Source organism: Epinephelus fuscoguttatus, linkage group LG8 (genome assembly GCF_011397635.1).
Source record: "Epinephelus fuscoguttatus linkage group LG8, E.fuscoguttatus.final_Chr_v1".
In the NCBI taxonomy this organism is placed as follows: domain Eukaryota; kingdom Metazoa; phylum Chordata; class Actinopteri; order Perciformes; family Serranidae; genus Epinephelus; species Epinephelus fuscoguttatus.
Window position 1 is genome coordinate 24,152,415 of NC_064759.1, and position 26,255 is coordinate 24,178,669.

At 42.6% G+C, this 26,255-nt stretch overlaps 1 protein-coding gene across 1 annotated transcript in view; it reads right to left on the reverse strand.

Moving 5' to 3' along the window:
* nphs1 (NPHS1 adhesion molecule, nephrin) overlaps window positions 1-26,255 on the reverse strand; it is an 89,786-nt gene that overhangs the window by 62,595 nt on the left and 936 nt on the right. The window contains exons 2-3 of the mRNA XM_049584592.1: window positions 18,585-18,694; window positions 16,610-16,749 (exon numbers count right to left, since the gene is read on the reverse strand). The gene's annotated coding sequence lies outside the window, so the exon portion shown is untranslated. The remainder of the gene's footprint in view (window positions 1-16,609; window positions 16,750-18,584; window positions 18,695-26,255) is intronic.

Sequence of the window (26,255 nt, forward strand, 5' to 3'; positions counted from 1 at the left end):
CCGGAGCATGTGGACGGACATGTATCGGGGCTAAGATGGATTTGTAAAAACCCAATTAAACACACCGACACACTCTTTGCTGTTCCCTTTCAATCCCCATCCCTGTGTCCCTATGCATGTTGGCAGCAGCAGTCCAGAGCTGTGTGTGTGTGTGTGTGTGTGTGTGTGTGTGTGTGTGTGTGTGTGCGTGTGTGTGTGTGCAAATGTATGGGTGTTTGTCAGGATGGATGGAGAGGCTTGAGACAACCAGCTGTGGTGTCCAGATTGGGGAAGGATTATTTCCCAAATCTCCCCCATTTACCTCAGCTGCCTAACAAGCTCCTACATAACCATGTTAATTCACTGATATTGCGACTTTGATTCCGCTGCTAATAACAAACAAACACTGTCGACCAATCAAGTGAGATCTTGTTGATGAGGTTTATGCAGATCCTTGTGAAGGTGAAGAACAACACGAGGAGGCTTACTGAGCGAGTATATTAGATAAAATCTTCATCAGACTAATAAACAGCATTAGATACGGCTATATAACTGATGGCTGTATGATGCTAATTTAATTACATTAACATTTAGAGGGACAGTAAAAAATAAATATCACTAAGTTGCTGCAAGTGCATAGGATCACATCACGGCAGCCAAGTAAGAAGCAAAAGCTGAGGAGTACCAGACTTCTTTGGGAAACTCTTCATCTAACAGATTCCTGTGTGAAGTCATGAGGTCAGAGGCCGGACAGGATCGCTGAAACAATATTATTAGGTCACTGAGGGGAAGAGGAGCGGGGTCAGATAATAAGACTCAATCCGGCTGAGTGAAAATGCACGGGAGGGAAAGTGCTGACGCCTCCCTCACTCTGGCTCATCCAATTCCCAGCGCTTTACTCTGTGCCACTGATATTCATGCCGAGCTGTCTGTCCACGGCCCACAAACTTTAACATTCCCCGTCTCCGCCGCCCAATCTATCACCCCGGCTGTGGTGATGGACGAACAGGGAGCAAGGTAGGGAACATGGCGGTGGGCTGGGTGGGAGGGTGGAACAGGCACGAGGGGACAATATTGAAATTTGAGGTCAGAAAAGACAATTGTTGTATCCACTCTTGTGTGTCCCATTCACTCATTCAGAGCCACCTCATCCATGTACAATAATACACGCACAAACATATGTGCATGGACGCACACACACACACACACACACACACAGATAAAGCCACACACACAACACCGGAGCCTCCTATCACAAGCAATTCAATATAAAGATACACAGAGCTCAGGCAATAACCTGATCCTGGTGAGAGATGTTATAGGCTTTGACAGGCGGGGCTGAGCCACACAGCCCAGGCTGTTCTCCCAGTGTCAGTAACAAAACAGAAGGATTAGAGGATGAAACTGAGCTAAATCTGGCCGAGCTAAAAATGGGGGCAAAAACAAGGCATGGAAAGAAGCAATACTGAATGGATCCAAGGCAAGCCTTTAACAAAAGCTATTAAGCAATAAAAGGCCACTTTAATAACAAAACCCTTGTGTTCTATTATTTATGTTCTGCTGTCCACAAATACACCCACACACACTGCACACAAACGTGTATGTGTCCCCACCCCGTCCACAAAACATCTCCACGCTTCTACATCTTCTACGAAAGAACTTCCATTGACTGGATTCATTTTTCTCCCACCCATTAACAATACCCCTCACCACTACGGCTTTAAGTACAGTGAGCAGAGGTCAGCAATAATGTTCCTCTTCACCTCTCCCTCGTATTACCAGAGGGGTGACGATTTCACAATTTTCACCTCAGGAGAATGTTTCTTTTTTTATTACTGAAGAAGGTCAGGCCATGCAGCTTTCAAAGCAGTGATTCAATGATTCAACCATGGTTTACATCATTTGTGATTACTACAGAGCGAAGATTCCTGCTGGAGGAGTTTTGTCACTTCAACCTGACACCCAAGGCAAAGCTTTTTTAAGACATGCTCTCACTTCAGTGCACATTATGTAGTGAATAGACAATATATCTTAAATTGAGAGCCACAATTCAGAATTGTCATATTAGGGGATTAGACATTGTAGTCTAGCGCTTATCCGGGTATGTTCCTCAAAATGCAGTGCTGTAGTTGTCGAGGTGAGATAATATTTGCTGTTTTTATCATGAAGTGTGACTCTGTTTGTTACTGTCAGTGCTTCTGCTTTGTGCGTTGTGAAGCTCAGGGAGTGGACTGTAGCAAAAAGCAAAAGCAGTTGCAATAAGCTTGATTTATTACTGTAATCACTAAATTTACCAAAAGAAGAAAACCTCATTCTGAAAAAATATTAAAACTCCCAGTGAAGCGAAAGTTAGAGTGTCTTTAGCATCAAATCCTTCAAAGTCTATTGGACCACTAAAAAGTGGACAAAAGAATTTTGCATGATACAAAGCTACAGCGAAGTCCACTACTGAGTGGACTGTTGGCTCCACAAGCACCTCCCTCACTGTTAGATCAGGAGGAGGACAAGGAAGATATGAATTAATTCGACCTCAGCCATATTGTTTTTCAAAATAAATACAAAGATTTTTGCCCACTGATATCTAGAGTTGGGCGGGATAATCAATACAGTGTATCGCGATATTTTTGTGTGGCAATATCGTATCGTCATACAGTGCCAAGTATCGATTTTTTATCACATAAATTACTAATATGACAAATAAAAATTAAAGTCCACGAGATACATTTTGCAGCTGCAAAAAAATGGCTGAAGTGAGATGAACAGACTGAAAACTTTATCTTGCAATATATTCAAAATCTCAATGATATTGTATTGTGACTTAAGTATCGTGATAATATCGTATCATGGATCCCCTGGTGATTCCCACCCCTACTGATATCTAAACACACATCTCCTCCCATCTCTCTCCATATTGCTCTTGTAGATACTACTTTCCACAAATGGTTAAGTGCAGGTTTATACGAGAGTGTGACTAGCTAGTCTCACTTGAGTGGATGAACTTTTGTAAATGCCCCTCGGTGCAGGATGAGTCATTAAAGGGTTGGGTATTGTTTGGGTTTTTTCCATATTCATGCCAAAATGATACTTTTAAAATGGTACCGTTGCCTATACGGTGCCTGAACTGACACAAAACACTATATTCCCTCTTAAAACTTCAAAACACTACTAACAAATTAACATAACACATTCACATCATAAATAAACTTAACCCAACTGAGACTGTCACAACAACAATCTACCTTGAGGGAGCCTTGACAGTTTCCAGTGTAAAGCTAATTTCACTTGTTAACTTCGGTACTAACCTCCTTCACTTTAATCAGCAGATGGCAAGCAAAGCACAGGGGCTTTGTTTGGGTGTTGAGGAGTTGTAGCATTTATTCAACGAGCCTAAACTGTTCACACATCGCACTGCTATGTTTAACTTCACACTCTCTGCTCCAGCTGCTGTAGCCTCACTGTCACGTGTCAACATCACATACACACGCTCTCCCTCACTGTCGGTCACACAATTGCTACGCACATAGTGTGGCACCGAAACGAGGCACCGAAATCTGTGTTGTGATTTGGTCCGGTAGGAACCAACTGAATAGGGCACCGGATTTTGGTATGCAACTCTGGTCATCAAACATTTGAAACTGTTTTTACAGAAAGAGAGAAGACTGATTTTTGACATATATTTGACATATAACAAAAGATAAATGAAAAACGAACACAGAGACACAAGTTTAAAACTGGAAAATGTATTTTTCATTTCATGGGGACTTCAGAAATAGCCAGTCTATACCCCTGTTGCTACAAGAGAAAACATATTTTATCAGCTTAACACCACGCATAACAGACCAACTTTAATTTTAGCTGTGTTGACTGAAAGCTACAAGGCAAAAAGTCAATAGGCTACTAGTGATTGGCCTATACACATTACCTGCTGCAGACCAAGCCACTGCATTAAAAATGACAACCAAAAGCACAAGTTACATAATATGCTGCAGAAATGTGTCTAAACTCCATTAATCCATCCCAAAGTTAAATGTTTATGTGACACATTTTTTTTTCTTTGTGGCACTTTAGATGTCTTTCATCATCACGACACTTTCACATCATTTTTAACGGAGCAAAGAACTTTGTGGATCCTAAACTAGCTTACTCCAAAACTGATCACAGGCCAGAAAATGACCTCACTTCTCAAACATGTCCTCATTCTGAAAGGCTCAAACTGGTTCTCATAGGGATAGAAGTACAAGAGCACACAGACATTAAAAAACACACACAATCAAGCCCAAATACACCTCTGCCAACAGATGGGCTTATGGCTTTGTTGAGGTGGAGTTTGCCATCCTGCCCGTCCCATTTTCAGAAAATCCACTTTAATTAACATATCAGGGCTCCAAACGAGGCTAAACCTCTTCTCTGCAAACTGTAATCTGCCCAGTTTGAACTGACCAACCATAGTGCCTACATGATAAGGCTTGCCAACCGAAACACAAGGATAATCCAGTTATACCTGCTTATGCAGCGGACAGTTAAAAGCACTGATCTGACAGGCTCCCTCTGAAGTGCCATAGCTTGCATTTTGATCTAACCAAAGTGTTTTGATGTACTTATACCATGTGGCTCGATCTGATAGGATTCTCTGAGTCATTTTAGCCGCATTATCTGGCATGTGCTCCACTTGAAAAATAAGATTAAATATATGGACCGCTGTAGCAGGTTGCACAGCATATGCCTTTCTTTTATTCTACCCCTGTGCCTTCTATCACTTTATTCCCACCCATACAACCTCCTCCCACCCTGTCACTCTGTCCTAATCACCTAACACTTAACCTGCCTCTGTAACACTTCATCCTTCATAAAATGTATTTATTTTCCTTCCTTCACTCCCAAAACATTCTGCGCTCCCTCCTTCTCCTGCCCTCCTTCTTCGGAGTATCTATTTTGATCTGAAGGTGTCACAGGAGCAATGGCAGGGTGACTGTGGTTCCCTCCACCTGCAGACTCGCAACCCCCAGAGGACCGCCAGGGAAAGTTGAACGGGCCAACAGATGGAGGCTATTGTGTGAGGGAGGGTGCGCGGGGAAGAGTGTGGCAGCAGTGCCGCAGAAGACGCAGGGAGTCGTGAGAGTGTGCGCGTGTGTGTGCATATGTGTGAAGTCTACACTTGTTTTTGTGCGTGTGCAAGTATGTTTTGTGTGTTTGTGCCTTTGTGTTTGTGGGGGAGGGAGGGAGGGAGGGAGGGCACGGCGGTTTAACACAAGATGTTTGAAATCTGTTGGCCTGACAGCGTGTCACAAGACTGCTTGGTTAATAGAGTCTCCTGGAATGTCCTCTCCTGCAGTTTTAATGAACCCCAAACCAAAAGGCCTAATGAAGCGTGCTCCGTTTGCCAAAACAGTCCCTCGGCTTGACCTCCCCTGACCCGCACCACTCCCACGCCACTTGAGGGTGGGTATCCATGGTGACCAGCCTAAAAAGTCCACTGGGCCAAAGTTGTCAAAGGGACAAAGGATGGAGCCAAGTTAGGGAAAAGCAAGCAGTTAAGACAAAGAACGTCAGCACATGTGCCTGCATATGTTTAAAGATGGAGGTGGTTTCATCAGTTTAAGATTTTAAATGTTGCATATTTCCGCTTCTCTTTGTTATCCTGACAAAAAAAGGCCAGTTAGCAAAAAGCTGCTGTTTTCTGGCCAAGAAAACATTTTTCTTAACAAGCTCTTCCCCCTTGTCAGCATCCAAAAAGATCCACAAATACACACAAACACAAGTGTGTGCACACACACACAAGTTGGCCCTCATTGCAGTTTAACTATTCTTTGTTCAAGCCAAGCTAGAGCCTCATTATTCAATAAGTTAAGACTGTAACGCAGGCAGTGTTGTGTGTATTCAAGAGGGATGTTGCTGTGTGTGTATGTGTGTATGCATGCATGTGTGTTAAGTATGAGTTAAGGACTAATAAAGTGCAAGGCACCTAATTAAACAGTCTTTGTTTATGCTCTATAGCAGTGGTATAAACTCAGCAGGCACAATACAGGGTGGTATGCCAGGTCGCTATGCTCTCATTTGAATAACTACAGACAAAAGCAATGAGAAAGAAGGGGGCAATCAACTTCAAAAGAAATTCCTGCTTAATTGCAAAAGTGTGAGAAAACCAGCAAAGACAAAGGAGAATGTGCTGATTAAAGTTGAATTGAACGGCGTTTGCAATCATACACAACATTTGAGTCTGCTCTTATTTTAAAGGTACACTAAATATCCTTAAGGCAAATTTACAGATAACATATAATTCGATGAAAAGTCTATTTCCCGTTCCTGATTGCATCTTGACGGGTCTAAATGTGGAGCGTGAATTCTGTCGAGGCTGAAAATGGTTTAAAGATAAACAGACTGAATAACTTTTGATCAATGTTTTGTTTTGTTTTTTTTTTGCTTCGCTGCTGTGAATTGTTGAGGCACAGCTCTGTGAAGTTAGAATAACAAGCAAGGACATGCAATGGTTCCCTACCAGTGCCAAACATATAAAGAAACAAACTGCACATGGATGGTTGGACTTTTTTAATTATAATGTGAATCAGTCCTGAGACCCCTGCACCACCACCACCCCCTGTTTAAAAAAACAGGGTGGAAAACCTGAATGGGCAATCAGTGCTGTTCCGCCTGTGCACATTCCTGAATCCAGCACGCTAATAGTACCATTCATTATAAGCCTTATTAAAATAAACACAGACTTGATGATATAATAACAAATAAGCCAGGCTGCACATACTGTCATAATTGACAGAAATTAAAAGTGCCAAGGAACACTATATTACCACTGTAATCGGTCTCTCTCTCTCTCTCTCTCTCCTCTCCCACACACAAACACATGCGCCCACTTACACACACATACACACTGAAATAAAGTAATCAAGGTTATTTAAATGAGTGTGCAGGCTGCATAAACACTGCAAACGGTAAAGAACATTACAGGCTATGCATTCCTGAACTCACAAGGTGGTGAGAGGGGGTGTGCTGGGTGGGTGGTTTGGGCCCATTTACAGACAGTTGTGACCTCAAGTGGAGTGTATGCCTGTTACAAGACCACGTGTGGCAAGAAATGTGCGGATTTTTACACAATAAACAACATCAACTACACGCCTTACATGTGCTGAGATTAATCGGCTTATTCTGTGCAAAACGCTTCTTTCATTTTATATTTTTTTGTCACCAGAGTTAGGACCGATGTAAATATTACTCATAGACTGGGTGTCAGGGGATGTCGGGGGCAGGACTGGAGATTTAGTGTGATCTGCCTGTTTGTGTGCATGTGTCTGAGAGAGGAGCCGGAGGGGTTCCTGAGTGCTACCAGCTGACATTCCCGTGCAATCCAAAGACTAATTGATTAAAGGGTTATGAGCATGTGTGTATGGAGATGCTATTGGGTGTGCATGTGTGCATGGCAAATATGCGCCATATGGACGAGGGATTGCACCTCAATTACTGTGAATGGGGTAAGTGTGCTATGTATCAGCTCCTGCCTCTCTGGCTCGCATGCTATATGCTTAAATTTTCACATTCAGGCTCGGGATAATGTAGACTCCCAAACAGTCATGCTAAATATTTCAACATACTGTATATAGTAATGGAGGCCATTGACCTGAGTATTGATGTAAAAAAATGTGGGATTTTCATTTACCCACTGCTACACAATTATTTTAAACCCACTGCTGCAAAGTATATTACCATCCAATAATTCAGAAAATGTATAAATCTATAAATGAGCTCATAAAAAGTAGGACTACTCACTTTCAAGAAATCTATAAGCAAGCTAGGCATGAAGTTATTTTGGGTATGTTGTTCATCACAGGCAGAAAAAGCAGACACAACGTCAAACATAGGCTATAAAAATGACATTTCGGGGAATATGCAAATAGTTTTGCATTCTGGCACATCTAAAGACCACTCATTAGCACGTTTCATCTTGGTGTTTTTTTCTGTATAAAAACTGAAGTGTAAAAAAAAAAACTCTTAAAAAAAAAAAAAACAAAAAAAAAAAACAGTCTTGTTGTCACTGTGAGGTTGCGAGGCAACCAAGAAAAGACTCCAGGGAGTCACTGGAAGTCACTAGCCCAGAAATAATGCAGCACATAACCCCCTTAAAAAAAAACACACTGTCATTCTTACACTTTGTTTTTGTAGGGATTAAACAATTGAGATGTAACGAGTTAATTAGTTAGCATAGGAAAAGCTGGCCGGCTGAGTTTTATTACCTTTGTACAGAGCTAGGCTGTTTCCTCCAATTCTGGACAGAAATAAGAGCTGTATCTCTCTTTTTATCTAACTCTCCATATGAAAGCAAAAAAAGCATTTCCCAAATGTCAAACTGTTCTTTTTAATGCGTATCTTGACCACATACAAAATCAGAAGCGAGTCAGTCTCCATAGACCCCCATATTAAAATCAACTTTACAGCAGAAATAAACATGTTTATAGCCTGGTACAAAAAAACGGTTTTGGTCTCTATAGCTAATTTCAACAATCATGACAGCTGTATGGGGAGTGAATTTTTATATAACTCACTTGTTTATATTTCATTTATCCATTTATTTTCCGTAACCGCTTATCCTGTTGGGGGTCGTAGGTGTGCTGGAGCCTATCCCAGCTGACATCGGGCGAGAGGTGGGGTACACCCTGGACAGGCCGCCAGACTATCACAGGGCTAAAATATAGAGACAGACAACCATTCATGCTCACATTCACACCTATGAGCAATTTAGGGTCCCCAGTTAACCTAGCCGTTAGGGTTGTAGGTGGAAGCTGGAGTACAACCCACACTGACACTGAGTAGAACATGCAAACTCTGCACAGAAGGGCTCCCCCAATCTAAGGTTGAAACCCCCCGCCCCAATGACAACGCTAATCACTCTACCACCATGCCGCCCCTGTTATCGGCTTAAAGTTATGCATATTCAAGGACGGGGCTGCTTGAGTGATAGGCTGTCTGCGAGTCATCTTTACAGTCTATGGGTCCACCCCTCACTTCTCCACAGCTCCACCCTTTCATCCAAATATGATCACTTCGGCTCCAAGAGACCAAGATGGCAACGACGGAAACTCAGAACAAGAGTCCACAAACCAGTGGTTAATGTTACGGAAACTTTACGTAGTTATTTGTAAAACATCCCTACTCCCATTACACCAAAAGAGAGTGTGATCATATGCATGATTAAAGCAATAAGATGATTAATTGATTTGCTCATTAATAGAAAATTGGTCAGGAGTCCCTTTTACACTGCCAGATTTTCCGCAAATGTTGGGCCGTTTTACCGGCAAGCTGCGAGCATTTAGACACACAGAGCCAGATTGGCGAGTTGATCTGAGGTGCCCAATTTTCCACCTCGTAGGGTAGTCATACTGGCGGAACCCTTTTAGTTTAAACAGACCAAGGAGGCCTTCCGCAACAGAAGGGGCTGTTGAAGACTTGTGGGAGGAGCTGTTGACGCCACCGCACGTGCGACCCCCTAGCGGTGGATAAACAGGAAACAGCTGATAGCAGGAATGAGCAGCTAGTAGCAAGAGGGAAATGCTAACCTGACAGACACTGTAAAGATAAGCAACTGGGGAGACAAGGAATTGTGCGCCCTCCTTGTCCTCGTAAACGAAGAGGCCATTAACCGTCAGATGATGGGGACGATGAAGAACGTGCCAACTTACGAGAGAATCGCCGCCTGACTAGCTGCAGTTTCCCTCCCACGTCACTGTTTACGTCACACGCTGAGCCACACGTTTTGTTACTTGCTCACGCCCCCCATTGCCCCGAAAAAAGGCACATTCTGGATTAACAAAATTAGATAGGCGGCATTTTGCCGCACTCCCCAATTTTGTTTTTATACTGCCAATGCTGAAAAAAGACTGATCGGGCTTTCCTGTAAATTTGCACAGTTCCTATCTAAAAGGGTCAGTGATAATTTGAGTAATCAATAGGTGGGAACTGGCCATTGTACAAAGTTTTTTTTTTTTTGCACTCTACAGGTGAACTGTATCAGAAAAATCGATGTGTAACTGCAGTAATTACAAATGTCTTGAAACAGAAAGCACAGTTCTGGGCTGCCTACTTATATTGTATTGTAGGCTGACACCATGGATTCATAGTGCTTTGCAAAACTTCTGTGCCAAAGTGAGGATTAGGGCCTATTTCATAGTGCTGTGTTTTATTGTAGTGAGAATGTGCATTGGGGGCTGCTGCTGGATGAATCGACGCTACCAAATTGAACTAATTGCACTGTTGCCTGCCCAATGGGCCCCGTCTGGGACTCAGGAGAGCAAAGAGCTGAGAGCAGGCGAGTACATTACTGAATCCGACTAATTGCTCACACCTGTGCCTGCCCAGTTGACTCTGCTGGGGATTCAAGGGAACGATAAAGAGCAAAGCTGGAAATATATGGGTGTGGCAACAGGAGATACAGATCATAATCTATCCGTCTATCTGTATATTTATATTGATGTGGATTGGTCAAGGGGTGTTGTGAGTCAGCCTGTGATAGTGCTGTACCTCAGATACAGTGTTAGGTTCCACTCAGGAACAGTAGGTGGGTGAATTTGTGCCTTCAGAAGTATGTATTGCTCATTGTGGTTCAGAAATCTGGCAAATCTAAGTGGCTTGTTTTGTCACCAGCTCAAATACCCAACCTCGTCCACCTCTCTGTTGTCAGAAAAGAAAACAAAGGGACTCAAGGAGACACGAGGTGACTGCTGAGGTGCAGCCAGAAGGAAAGCATTGACTTTGGACGACTAAGTTATGAATCAGACTGTTTCCAATTTCAGCACCGTCTGCTTTCAGTTACCTGAGGAGTGGAGTAGCACATGATGGACATTATATAGAAGTTACAGCACATAAATAAAAGAGCAGCTCAGATGGAAATCCTACTGGAACTGGGGTTCATAACTTTAGGCTGACATACTTTTTCCACAAGGGGACAACAGTTACCTTTTATGGGTGTAACGATACATCAAACTGGGTTGAAATAAAGATTCAATGATCCAATATCATCGGTGTGAAGTGAGAGCATTGAGACATATTGTCATCTTTAAGATGCACCTATATTTTGAAAATCCAATGGTACATCTGTGTCATCTTCTACGTCCAACCACACTTCTTTCCTAAACGTTCAAGTGGTCCTAGCAGCCTAACACCAGGCGGACAATGGTCAGCAGCCAAGAGAAAGACAATGAGGATATTTACTGATATTATACCATATTGACCGCAGGCTCCTGAATCAAACTGATGAAAATCGTATTGTGGCAGACTTTGTGATATAAGCATATATAGTATCATTGTCCAAAAAGTGTATATAATATGATTTCGTGATGACACTTGAGATTTATGACCTTTATGTCTTCATGATTTCTGTGTCAATTAGGGCTGTCAAGCATTTTAGTTTTTTTTTTTTTTTAAATCACGATTAATCACATTTTTAATTGCATGTTAACATTCCAATCCAACAGTTTTGAAATCCATACTGACAAGGTGAAGCAATTGTTACCTGAGCGTCTTGATTGGGAATCAAATACGTAAATGTGAACAAATTTACTTTATGACATGGCTTTTATATTTATTTATTTCAAATCAGTGCTGCACTGCTACAACAGTGTGGTCTTTAAACCATGACTTTAGGGTAGGAGCAAACTTCAAAGTGAAATACAGTGTTTTTTTGTTGTTGTTTTTAAAGGATTACACTGTTCTAGTGAGGAAAGTGCATTCTCCCATATAATTTTGAGTACTCACTGACGTCCAATAATCCTTAGTTAATACGTCAGCATTTGCAATTTTCAGGAGTTTCATTTAAACTGCTCTCTCTGATCCATCCAGGTCCTGTATGTGTGAAACCATTGTTCTCTGTGACAGCAAGGCATATGACATGCCAACATGAGATAATATAATTATGCAGTGGTGTGTCTGTGTCGCTCTGCAGTTACACCTCCAAAACACTAGTCAACAGTGGGGTTTCTATGTAGTGCTGTTAAGTCTGACTGATTCAAAACACACCTAAAACACACATTAAACATGGCTTAATAGCGACAATTTCAAATGCAAGTACACAAATTGGCTTCATTATAGCTCACAAGATTCACAGACAAAACACTTGTCTTTTGCAGCACACATTTCCCTCAATGTGCTAATAACGTTATTAGCACAAGCCTATGGTATTTTACATTGTATGAATTAGCCTAGCGGCAAGCAGAGGCTTCCTCTCCTTATGTCAAGCCAACAATGAGTAGCTTCATATGACATTTAAGAAAAATAATGTTCCAAAATTCAGCTCAATTATAACTCATAAGCTTCACTGACAAATTGTTTTTTCTTGTACTAGACATGTTTTCCCCACAAATTCAACATGCTAACATTATTAGCATAAGCCTATGACATTTTACATTGCATAAAGTAGCCTACTGGCTTACAGTTTTTCTCTACTCATATGAAGCCAGGATTAAATCACACACAGACCTTAAGATGCGTGTCTGCAGTCAGTTAGTAACTTCCTCGATTTAGTTTCATCCACAGGTCTGTGGTGTTTCACTCACTCCAAAATATTGTTGTTTTGGCTTTAGTGCATATGTTACCGTGACTAGCTGGACCTGTGTGCGTGGCTCATAGACGGTAGCTCAAATTCGGAAAAACTTCAGTAATATTTTAATTTCGTTTGACACAAGGTGCATATCACTGTCAACTGAGCCATCTGGAAGTGTTTTTTTTTAAAGTGAAAGGAGTCATTCAAAAGTGCAGTGCGGCCTTATTTTCCATAACTGTGACAGCTTGAATAAAAGTAAGGATGAGTTGTTCTGTGTAGACCTTAATTGATCATTCATCAAGATGAATGCTTTAATGCTGACAGCTGTAGTGTTAACGTTATATGTTTATATTTTCATGTTGTTTGTGCAATACATGGCTATTGGTTAATTAAATGTTTTCACACATTGAATGCTGTCTTTATATTCAGAGTGAAGACAATAGAGAGGAGGCAAGCAAACAGCAAATAGGAGAAGGGGATGAAAAAATGAGAAGAGAGAGACTGTGCTGAGATAGCTGTTGTCTGACCAGAGGCTTCCTGGGCAAAGCAGAGATGATCTCTGAGTCTCACAGCATGAATTCCACACACTCTTCACCACACAAACAGCATGAATCCTGTGCACTGTGTGTGTGCGCCTTGTGGCTCCCACACACCATACACTATGCCTTGGAGAGACACACACAGTCACACACACGGTGAAACACATACACAAAAGCACCGCTCTTAGCAAGACCTCAAACTCTGACTGATATGGTGTCCACAGTGTTCTCATTATAATCACCAAAGAATTTGTCTCAATCCGGAGGCAAAACAAACCATACACAAAAGTCCTCTTTATCTTTACGATTTCTTCCTTTTGGACCGATCGTTTTGAGGGTGATGCTGTTCCGTATGATCTCCACAGAAACATCAAATATGAAACATAAAATAGCTGCCCGACTGTAATTTACAGATGCTGCAGCCTGATGTCAGAATTACCCAAGCAAGCAATATCTACCTCCATGCAATCATCGGCTACTTCACTGTGACTTTTACCGGGCAGAAAATGACTGTTCACTTTCCCCTTGTCATAATATATAGGGAAAAAAATGTGCTTCCACAACTTTCACCATGTGTAACCATCTGTTCAACTTTGCTGTGGGACCTAACTGTTTGTCCTCACCTCTGTATTTCTACATCTGCAGGCGCAACACACATCCACCATATCTGGCCGTGTTTTCTTTTGTACAACTGTGTAATTGTGGGCCTTGTCTATTGTTGTTTGTGACCCCACCTTCATTGTTGTTACACCTTCTGCTTGTACCTTGGTAAGGTTAACACATCTCTCAAGGGGTGTGATGTACTGCACCTTATGTACAAGATATAACAAAGAGATCGCCATCTGTATGGGTGTGGAAGGAAGAGAGTATTGTGTGTGTGTGTGTGTGTGTGTGTGTGTGTGTGTGTGTGTGTGTGTGTGTGTGTGTGTGCGTGCACATATATCTGAGCATGAGGGCACAAAGCCATCCCCTTATGGCCCATTGTTTTGGAAGGGTATGACTCTTGCACCCCTCCCCTGGATGTTGGGGGAATAGAGCACAGTCTGGCTAATATTTAACTAATGACTGTGCCTTCCAGACTCGACCGCCCTCCTCTCACCAACTGCCAGAACCTGAGCCATCTCTGCAGTGAACGTCACTGAAGTGTGGCTGTGTGAAATAGAATGTGGAGGGATGGGGCTCTCTGCACAGTATCAGGGGAGAGGGGTACGGGAGAAAATAACTGTTGGAGAGCCCATAAAGGAGCTGTGAGTGAGGGAGAGATGGATGCACAGTGTTGTGTGGGAGGCCAACGAGTCCAGCAGTCTGAGAGAATGCCATATGCTACCTTGAGGCAGGCAAAGTCTAGCAAAAGGCGAAGGAGAAGCAGAGTTAGACAGGAGTGGCTGGTTTCCATCAGCATTGATATTATATGTGTCTGGCCTTCACATTTCTCATCAAGGAGCACACTTATAGATAGAGGCTATGCCACTGACAGAGGGGAAACAAGAGAAGGGGCTGAAAGAGACAGAGGAAGGCAGGGATAGAGATAGGGAGAATGAGTGAAAAGGCATAATTAGATAATGAGGTCTGTGTTCATCAATCGGGAGGAAAACAGAAATCTGCGGGGGCAAAATAACAGAAAGAGTGGGAATTAAAGAGGAAGCCGGGTCGACAGGGAGAAGACAGATAGAAAAGATACAGCAGGGGCTGATTATTGTTATGGTGTCACCAGTGTGGACTGAAGCCCCCAGTGCTGCCAGGCAAATGTAGTATTAGTCACTTTAATAATTAATCACCCTGGGAGCATGTCGTTGCAGCCATGCACTGACCCATTTCTCTAACATTTTTTCTCAACAGTAACATTCCCACAGAGCCCCTCTTCCTCCATACCTTCATTTAGAGAGGTGGGGAGGGGTGCAGGCCCAAATCCTCTGGGTCAAGCCTGGTCATTTATTAGCCACATTTCTCAGGAGAAATAAAAGTAATCTCGCTGCTCTTCTCAAAGGCTGGAAACCATGCGGGGAGACAGAATAGCGGCCTCGGCTGTGGCCCAATGGGCCTTGCTGACTGTCTGTCCCGGTGAAATATGAAGCCCATATGTAGGACGGCCATCTGAAAGAGAGACCCAACAGGGTTCCTTCAGGCTTTGATGCTCATCACCACAAAAGCAGATGGTGGTGTCCTGGTCTTAAAAGTTTTTTTTTCTTTTTTGCAACAAACCCCCCCTCTTCTTTTATTCAATCCTATCCGGCCTATTAGCCCCCTGCCTGTCATGGTCTAGCAGCCTATGCTTAGCCCCCAGGGGGCTTCCAGAGCTATGGAATGAAGTCAAGCTTCCCCATTGACACAGGTCTCACTGGATAGCTTTGAATAGAAGTCAACCGACTGAAAAGGCATGTTTTAGAGGACAAAATGGAATAAGGTGTGGGGTGGATCAATACTGCAGGGTTGTTTGGACTTGAAATGCTTTGCTCTCTGTGTGCTCAGACAAAGCAGTGCTGACTGCAGGTGGCAAAGAATTTTTCCGGACATTGGGTAAAAAGTAACAAAGGGTGTTTAATGGAAGAGAAACCTGCATGCATCTGTCTGAAAGATTGTGATCAAAGCAGAGAGATAACCCGCTGTGTGCGCTCTATACTGTATGTATCCCTGCCCTCTTCACTTAAACAGGCAGGATTTGTCACCAAGGTCCTATCCCAACCTGTGTGCTGCTGGCACCCAAGCAATTTCTGCACAAGAAAGGCAATCAAGGACTTAAAGTCAGACACAATGCAAATAGGTCTGAGAGCCCATCTGTAGTAATCCAACAGTCCCTCCTGCACCAGTCTGCTCTCCGTCTCAGCCTCTCTGTGGCACAAGCCAATTAACTGTTTGATTCGGAGCCGGGGATGAACACCCTAATTGATTACATGGCGATAGTCGATTCAATTATCAATTTAGGCACAAAAAGCTGAGCAGAGATGCAAAGCCCGGAAGTTTGCTGAACGAGTTCTTCAGTAACTTGGCAGCACAATCGCTGTGTGTGTTTGTTTAAGCGCAGGAGTGAAAAGTAAAGGAGGAAGGCACGGAAGCGGTGGAAGAGAGGCAGGAAGACTGACACTTGCTGTAGCTACTGCAGGTTGTTTACTTGCAGACTCCGACTTACACCTCTCCTCTGCCTCCTCTTTCTCCTCAACACAGACATTCTTTCGCTGCCTCAAGCGCACAAAGAAACACACGCAGGCAGGGAGACGGAAAGGCACACACACATACACATATAAACACACACAAACACACAAATATTTGCATTAACACAAATACCAAAACACAAAGATATTTTAAATGGTATATATCGATATGGACACATTGTATACATGCAGTCACATTTACATATAAATTACCCTCATTAAGACACACACACACTCGGAGAATAAACATACATACATAATTAAAACAAAGAGAAACACACGCTCATAGGTGCAAATACATGAACACACACACAACCACCTGGGTACTCAGGGATTTGCAGAGATTGAATCACATGAAAAAACCCTTCTTTTCCTCATCATGCCTGTGATTCTGCTTTGTTTACCCTGTCATGGAGAGTTGCTCCGTTCGATCAGGCTGGAGAGGCACTAGGTTGGGTGGTTGTGCTAACGAAGTCTCAACATGCCGTCTGTCGACAGGGTAATTTCCCAGGATAGCTCTTTGTTCTCACTTCTTATGGTTCTGCTGGTAAAGACAGAAGAAGATCAGCACCTGAGCCAGTGGAGAGGAGAAACCAAATGTGTAGAGACTCCGACCACTATCATCCATAAAGGTCTCAGCATACCTACAGAGGGGGAAAAAAGTTTTTTGGACACCCTTAAAATTTTACACAATCTCAAATATTATCATGAAATATTTGTGGAAAAATCTTTTTTGTGTGTCAAAAGGTGTGGCTGCATTAGACAGATACAAACAAATACAAATTATATTTTTTGTTTATTGTTTACAAGAAAAACTAACAAAACTAAATTCTTGACAGTTTCAATATGTCAGTTCTCAACATTGTCGGTATCAAAGTCAACAAATAACAGAGAATGTGTTCAAAACTGAACAAAAAATAAATAAACCATCACATCATCAAATTAATATTTAGTAGTCCTGCCATTGGCACGTAGTAGAGCTCTAATCCTGGCTGGCATGTTCCCCGCAAGCCTTTCACACTGTTGAGGGGTAATCTTGTCCCATTCTTCTTGAATTACTGCTTTTAATTCTTCTAAATTCTTTGGTTTATGCTTTGAAACAGACCTTTTGATAATCCACCACAGATTTTCAATGGGGCTCATGTCCGGGGATTGAGCTGGCCACTCTAAGACCTGGATACTGTGCTCCTGCAGCCAAGTTCTCCTAGCCTTGGATGTGTGGCAAGGAGCATCATCTTGTTGAAACATCCAGTTTTTACCTCGACGGAACAGTGCACGCGCAGAAGGGAGCGTGTGGGTTTCGAGAATGGTACAATACTTGGTAGAGTTCAATGTGCCATCACAGACAGTGAGATGACCAACACCAGCAGCACTCATGCATCCCCAAACCATGATACTGCCTCCACCATGATTGACAGTAGGTACTGTACATACTGGAGATAATGATTCGCCTGGCCTTCTGCATACCCTCACATTAGTAGGAGGAAGATAAAGCTGGAAACTGGACTCATCTGACCACAAAATCTTCTTCCAATACCTGGCTGTCCAGTTCTTGTGTGCCTGGGCCCAACGACGCCAGGCTAACCTCTGTCTCTCATTGATCAGGGGCTTCTTGATAGCCTTGTAGGACCTTAAGCCATGATCTAAAAGTCGGCCACGTACAGTGCGGGTGGAACACTGGACACCAGTTTGGTTTGACCACTGCTGCTGAAGCTCCTGTGATGTCATTCGGCGGTTTTGCCTGCACATGCGGATCAGGATGCGGTCATTTCTTGCTGAAGAAACCCTTGGACGCCCAGATCTTGGTTTGTCTTCCAAGCTGTTGGTTCGTCTGTATTTCTGCAGAGTGTATCCAACTGCTGAAGGACTGCATCTGCACTTCCTGGCTATCTGGCGGCAGCTGTACCCTTCCTGGCTGAGAATCTTTATCTTCAGGCGTGTTTCCTGCGTTAGGTTCCTTGTTTTAGCCATTTTTGTGTCTGAAGAGCTTTCAAATGTGCTGGCTTTATGTAGACACGAAGCTTGGCAACAAAAATTGTGTCTTTTAATAAAAAGAACGACCTTCATCACTGGTACCAAAATAACCTAATACTCAAAATTTCTTATGTATTTTTATGGAACCAATCAATTTTAAGTTTTTAATGGCTTTTTTAGGATTTATTTAGTATTTTGGCTGTGACTGTACTAAAAGAAATTGCACTTGAAGACCTAAGAGTGATTCTTAATGCAATATTTCACAAATGCATGGGGTGTCCGAAAACTTTTTTCCACCACTGTATAGCCACACTGTAAGTTGAGCTAGATCTATTTTTTTTTACCTGTTCAATACTTTAATAATTTAAGAAGTGTCATACATACAGTTTTCTGTTGGACATTTACCTGTTAGGGCAGAACTGTTGCAGAACTTTGTCCATTCCGGGCTGTTGTAGAACACATGGTGGACTCCGTGGAGGAGGACCCGCTCCATGTGTACATAGAGATGGCTCAATCTAAGGTAACAAAATACAATGAATGTTATTTTCAGGTGATTATTAACTAACAAAAAACATGGATATAATTATCATATACCATTTCTGTCAACAGATGCCCCTAAATCCTACACACTGAACCTTTAAAGAGTCATTTAACTGCCACATATTAACTACTACTGTGCCAAAGCCATGTTCTTTCACAGTCACTGCTATACCATATATACCATATACTATGTATTAGAAACCTACATAATTAAGCACGTCTTTCTGCTTTAAACACGGACATCACAGCATGCGAGAGAGAGCCTATGCAGCTGGTTAATAATTAAAAATGTGAATTTAATAATCATATTTTCAACTAATGTGGGTGGTTTGAGGCAATACCGATGCTGTATGTTCTTGTTGAAAGAGGGAATGGTCTCTTAAGGATTGCGAAGAGACGATTCTTTGTTGATAGTTTGGTGCCGTTTAAATAATCAAGCTTTAGTCCACCACAGAGAGTCTTTATCTTGAAATTTACATATCTGTACAGTTTGGGTCATTATATAATGCAAAAAAAGAGAAGAAAAAACATTACTTTTCTACAGAACTGTTGGTCGCACAGAACACAAGCCAAGGAGCTACAAACCAGGAACCACTGCTGACCACCAGCTGCATGGTAGCATATCAACCAGTGCTAGAGGCACTCAGTGGTCTCCACTTCTTGTGGCAAAGTCCTGGCCGACAGAGAAAACCACCTTCTGTTATTATAGATCCCTGTCAGGCACCGATGACTGTTCACACAATGACACATAAGTTACACCCCTTTTCCATTAACAGAGAAAGGTCCAGGAACAATGTGCTGCTCTGGCTGTGCAGGATGGAGATGAGGAGGTGGCAGGGAAAGAATGCACAGACTGTTGGGAGTGATGGGGAGTGTCTGTGCTTAACAATGTTTTTTTTACAAAACATGTTGGGGACATAAAGTGTGCCAAGGGGACTTCTCCATCAATCTGACAGGGTCCACCTTTGCATAGCATGGATTTCTAAGCATGCTGTGTGTGTGTGTGAATACAAGGGTGCGCAGCAGGGGGCTGCATGGATATAAGGCACTGCAAGTGGTCCTCCCAGATGGTTGTGTCCCACTGTTAGTAGGAGGTCTGCAGCTTTTATCTATGACAGGCAGTAGGTCTTAACATCCTCCACACACACTGCCCTGCTCCAAGCCTGAGGCCCACCGGGCTGAAGTTATGAGAGGCAGGGTGTCCCAGTGCAGGAACAATTCCCTGCTTCCCCTCAGTCTTTTTTTTCCCAACCAGAGAAAGAAAAGACCTCAATGACAGCCACTGCTCAGAAGCGCAGGGGACTGAGGATACTCCCTCTGTTCTTTGGCAAGGTCTATCTTCCCTAACTGCCACACACACACATACCCATGAATGCCTTTGCACACACTGACACGCAGAAATGCCCCGGCATGGCTTCTTCCTCCGCTGAGGGTTGAGGCTGGTCCAGAGCATCAGCATTGTTGAAGAGGCTTAGTGAGGGAGAGAAGGAAAGTCTTCACAAGGAGGGGTGGAAAGACGGAGGGAGAAATGGAGAGAGAGACAGAGGGATGCCAGGAGACACTGAGCCACAACGCATTTCTAATCGACTCGCTGCCGACTTGCAAATCCAGCATTCTCATCTGGTCTATGCAAGGTCAACTGTGAGATGTGCTGAAACAAACCGAGTGAGACAGTGGGAGACGTAAGATGGGGAAGGACTGGATGACTAACCGGTGCAGTGAATAACTGTTGTTAATAGAGAGAGGTGACAGGGTCTAGATTTAGGACAGTGTGTCTGCCGCTACATAAGGTGAATTTTAAAAGTTGTCCTCTTCAGTGTCCTCCACAATGCCACCTTGTTACCACTCAAATCTCCAGGAAGTCATTTTTCAGAGAGGCCGGTGTGTGTCGGTGTGTGTCAGTGTGTGTTGGTGTGTGTGAATCATTGCAGATAGGGGTTATTCTTTTATCCTTTGACCCAGATTTGAGGGAGAACTGAACAGGGGACATGAAAGACACGGACCTCCCAGCGGAGCCGGGGTCATGTGCAACCTGAACACAGGCGCACACCGGCACAGCCAGCCGAGCAGAAAACACTATTATGCATACACACACAGTCCATGCAGACACACGCAGCGCATATGCTCACAAAAAATGCATGCATGCACACACACCTTCAAAAAAATATTCATATGATCAAGATCACCCAAAACAGGGCATGGAAATTCTGTCAGACACACCTGCCACAGCTCTCATGACAAGCCTGCTCTTTCCCCCTTCCACCCACATACACATAGCATATTAGTTGTAATGAGGGAACATGCAATCACATGTGTGATCACTGATTATTATTACCAAAACAGCTTCTCTCTGCACCAAACACATTAATATTCACATTTATGTGAAAAAACTGCCTTCATCCACACCTGTGAATTTGAATACATATTATAGCTTTGCATCCATGACAATCTTTCCAGTTATACACGCATATATACACTGATAGAACATGAACCAGTTCAGCTATAAGCATGGCCAAGGTGAAGGAGAACAACTGTAGTCTTTCCTCTCCATAGTTACAGCCTTAGTGTGATACAGCAGCCTGCAATGAAGGCGTGGGTGAAATGAAATGACTCTCACAAAAGGACAAAGGTGAGTATATCTGCGTGTCAAAGTCACTGTGTGAGAGCAAGAATTTGAGGAATTAATCAATCATTAGAGCAGACAAGATGCAACAAACAAACAAGTTAAAGGGTATGGTTTGTGCGTCTGTGTGTGTGTGTGTGTGTGTGTGTGTGTGTGTGTGTGAATATCAGGTGCAAAGGTGAGCAGAATGGACAGATTTACAGTGGGAAATGGGCAAATTTACAGGCAGAAACCTGGATGCAACAGAGACACAATATTGGGCTTCCGCCAGTGTTAAATATGGTCCCTCACCTACAACCAGATGGTTCCTCACTTCTGACCGCCACCGCCACACTTCCATCCCTCTCCCTCTCTCAATTTTTGTCTCTCCAACAGTCTCCTACCTCTCCCCCAGGGAGGGTAATAGCTAAATGCTGTCATTTCAGCAACTCAACTTAGTGCCACAACCGATTGTGCTGTCACAAAAAAACAGTCTTTGCTCGGGATATGAGTGACAGTCTTTGGCCAGTCTCCTACGACTACTCCCTATGACCACTGAAATCCCTTAAGGTACACTTCTTGTTAGAGGTGACAAGTCAGCTTGGAGAAGAAAGCCATTACCAGAGAAGAAAGGTATCAGGCAGCCTCCTGCTGGTGTAAATTGAAACCAAATACAATGGCTCCGAGCCAAGGAAGTATTCTGGGAAATCTAACATGGCCATTTCCTGGGCCTGCTGGTGATTTTAAGCTTTCTTTACCTTGTATGAGGAATGTCTTTGGCAGGATTTTTACTTTCAGAAGTGAGATCTTTAATTCCATTAATTTATAAAGTATCTATCAAAGAATAATGCCCCATAGACTCCCTGCCAATATTTCTACAACATCTTATTTTCAAACTGACTTTTAGAAATCCCTCATCACCTACTTAGTAATTGCAGCCCTCCTCTCTTCCTCCTCTCTAGTCACAGTAAAGCCTGGGAGCTTGGCCACATGGTTCAGGGCTGGGCTACAATGCACAAGGACGAGGGGGGATGAGGAAACTAGTGGGGTTTCAGAGGCATAAAAGTTCCTTTCTTCTCCGCCCTTGCCTCTTTCTTTGAGCCAGAACAGAGGGTTGCCACGGCGATGAGGTTGGTCTGTCTCCCACGGCGTGGTCTGGGAAGAGCAGCAGCTTGCTCTGACATTTACTCAGGCTGGAGGAAACAGAGACGATAGAGGAGAGAAACACACAAGCATACACACACATTCAGCGAGAACAGAGAGGGGGGGCGCTTTAGCAACCGTCGGTTGAAGAAAGTGGATGGATTAAACAATAACACCTGTAACATCAGAGGGTTGACACACACATGGAGAATTGGCTGCCACTCCATTTATCTAAACCTTTTATCTTCTCCTCAGTGTCCATTCATCCCCAACTTCTATTCCCGACCTCCTTTTTTCCATTTGCTCTCATTTAGATCTTGCCAGCGAGTCAGTAAGCCAACACATATTTCCATCCTAATCATATCCACTGCCAAACTCAAAAGCACACAACCAATGCACAGGCATTCAGCTCAAGCTAACAAACACAAATGCTCACACAAACACACACATGCAAAACTATGGCCAGCCTACTGAGAGGCCAGCTACCAATGATGCCAACAAGTTCTGTAGTCAATAGCGGGAAACTTTGCCAGAGATTGTAGTGAACACAGTGCAACAGCTTTTATTTCCCATCTCAGTGCAGGGAAAGTTGACCCAGGGAAAAAAGCTATTGAGCAGATTCCTTTATATCACTTATCTTCTGGTATGTGTGTGTGTATGCTTGAGTGCTCATGCAGCCATGTCGTTATGTGCATGTGTGACTATCCAGAGTGTCAAGGTTCTGGATCCATCATCAGGTCAACACAGAAGATCTCCATGCTGTAAAAAGCCTGTGACGCTTGAGAACCCACAGCAAGTCAAAAACACTTTTCTATTTTATCAAAAGCTGTTCAAACACTGTTTCTGATTAAAGGAGACAACAGGCAGCCATATCAGCAAATACAAGCAAGGAAATAGAGGTAAGAAGGAAATGACTGATGTGATGTGGGTACAAAAGATAAGCTTGAGCACAACATACTGCCACATTTACAGTAAACACACAGCATTTTTACTCCCTAATGGATCAGTTAGCATACAAGCCACAAGAGGCAGAGGGAAGAGGAGGGGAATGCATCACAATATGCCACAGTGCAAGTCATGCAACATTCGCCACAATGCTGAGAGAAGTGGCATTTCACGAGATACATCCATATGTGCCACTTTAGGGAACGTTCAGTAAGAAAATGCTAATGAACGCTTTTCTCCCTGGGACTGAAATACACAAGGCTCTCTGTCAGCTGTGAATGAGCTTTGTTTTCCCTAAAACTGGAGCTCTGGTGGAAATGTTCACTTTCAGCTTCCTTCTGATTCTTCTGAATTTAAATAACAGCAACTTCAATGGGGATACTCTTTGTTAGCATTACCCACATGAACACAGAGGTATAAAAAGACAGTTCTCCCAACATGACAACAAAACATGTCCTCTTTCTTCAGACTACCATCCATGTTTCCTGTAGATCACCCAGGTACAGTGCACTCAGTTGCATTTGTCTATTTGTTTCTCAAACATAAAAAAGGCACAGTTGTGATAATGCAGATATCTCAAACTACTTTCTACCAACCGTTCATCTCCATACAGTAGGACAAAACTTTCAAAAACAAGGTCTGTGGGTTATCATGAGCAACTGTCACTGTATTCACAAAGACACTTTGGGGTGTAGTTAAGTGCCAACTGTTACATTTAGAAACAAAACACCACATTCTGAAATGAAGGTCACTTTCATCTATCTTTGTCAGTCAAAGCTGCTTTTATTTTTGACCTCTAGAAATATGAAAGAGACAAAAAGAACACATTATCCTTGATAGGGATGTCCCAATCCAGCTTTTTCACTTCCAATCCGATACCGATATTACAGCCTTGAGTTCTGGCCGATACCGATACCGATCCGATCCAAGCGCGTATTATACATAATCACTTATTTTGTTGTCAGTCATGTTAGAAAAGGTTTGATCAAGCAATATTACTCTAACAAGAACAACTACTTAATCAGGTTAGTTAGAATGATCCACAACAGTTGGTATGAGAAACTGACCTGTTTATTGTTAACAGGGTTAAATATAAAAAATATAGCTGGTTTGCTTTGGCTGCTTTGGCCCCTTAATAAATAGAAAATAAATCAACACAAGAAATCTTTAAAATGTCTCACATTGAAATTAAAATAGCAGCAAGACTCCACACACTTGTGCTTTGGCCCCATAATAAATAAAAAATAGATTAACATCACAAGACATTGTTGACATTTAACAAACAATGCAGCCTTTCCTTTTCAGTTATTTTAGTAGTCAGTGCCAGCCTGGTGCACAGGCACACAATATTGTACAACTGTTTAAACAAGAAATAGTCCATCCATGGCTCCAATTTCACTAATTGTGTCCAAAACAATGCTATCAGTGCTCTTTACTTAAACAGTAAGAGTGTAAACCAAATAAAAATATCACTCTCAAAAAAACAGAGCAGAAAACAAATAGTCAGTTAACTAAATTGACCGCTACTCTTCCTACCCTTCCCTCCCTGTGTGTCTGCCATGGTCTGCCGTCTGCATGCTGGCCTGGTGGATTGATAGTAAGAGCTGGAGTGGATCACTGGAATGGACTACTTGAATCGCGGAGCGCTGGGCTGGCCGGAAAAGCCTGGAGCGGAGTTCTTGGATCGGCATTTTTCCATGCAGTCCGATCCGATGCCGATGCCCGTTTTTTGCTAATATCGGCGGCCGATACTGATCCAAATATCGGATCGGGGCATCCCTAATCCTTGATGTACTATATTGAGGCCTTATTCTCTTTGATGAATGTAAAGTAAATGAATAAATATTGGCCTTGCATTTGGCAACATTTGTTCGCTCTGGTTTGAGCAACCAGCTCATGAGAAAATATCATGTCTTCTTCACCTCAATTTATCAAAACTACATGAATGATGTTGTCATATCACGATGAAACACAGGTCTGGGGTTCCTCTGTCTAAACAATTTTGAGCACCAAACACTTAGGGTGCATTCTGAATTGTATACTTTTTACTTTTAATAGGTACTGCTACTGCCCTTAAAGTACGTACGGTTTCATGTAGTATGCACACATTTGGGACTACTTCCTCAATGTTACGCCCTGAACTTTGACCCTTTTACCATGGAGATAAAACAAAATGCCATTCACCGAGCTCACCATAGACGGAGATCAACCCGGACAGCTCTGATGTTGTTATCTTGCAATAAGTTATAACTGCATACAATGTAGATTCTAACATATTACATAGGCTCCACATTTCTCTGTCATAGTTATTTAACACTTCTGCCCCTTTTTGTTGGTTATATTTATAATTATTTTATTTGATTAAACAATTAATATTCCTTTTATTACAAATCGACTGGTCACTGGTCACCTGAATGCGCTGTCATCTTTCCCTGGGACTTCTGACAGCTGTCAATCAGTTGTCAAACACCTGTCAATGAGCTGTCAAGCTGTTATCTGTTTGCAGCTCAGTCAATGTGACGTATCTTGTGCTGCGCAGAGGATTGTGGGTCAAAATAGCCAGAAAAGCATGCTGGCTTACATACTGCAAAATTGGACTGCATGTAGTAGGACATCCTGATATTTTTGGCATACTGTATTTGACATACTATGTATTGGTACACACTAAATCTTTTTCTGACATACTATATAGTGTGGTAGTATGGGTATTGGAACACACAGATAATTTGCTGCATTCTGCTGAATATTTTTTTATGCCCCAATTTGTACCTTTTCTGCATCAATTTACACTGTAAATGTCTTTAATTTTGTCAAGAATAAAAGTACTCTGCTACTTTCATGTTTTT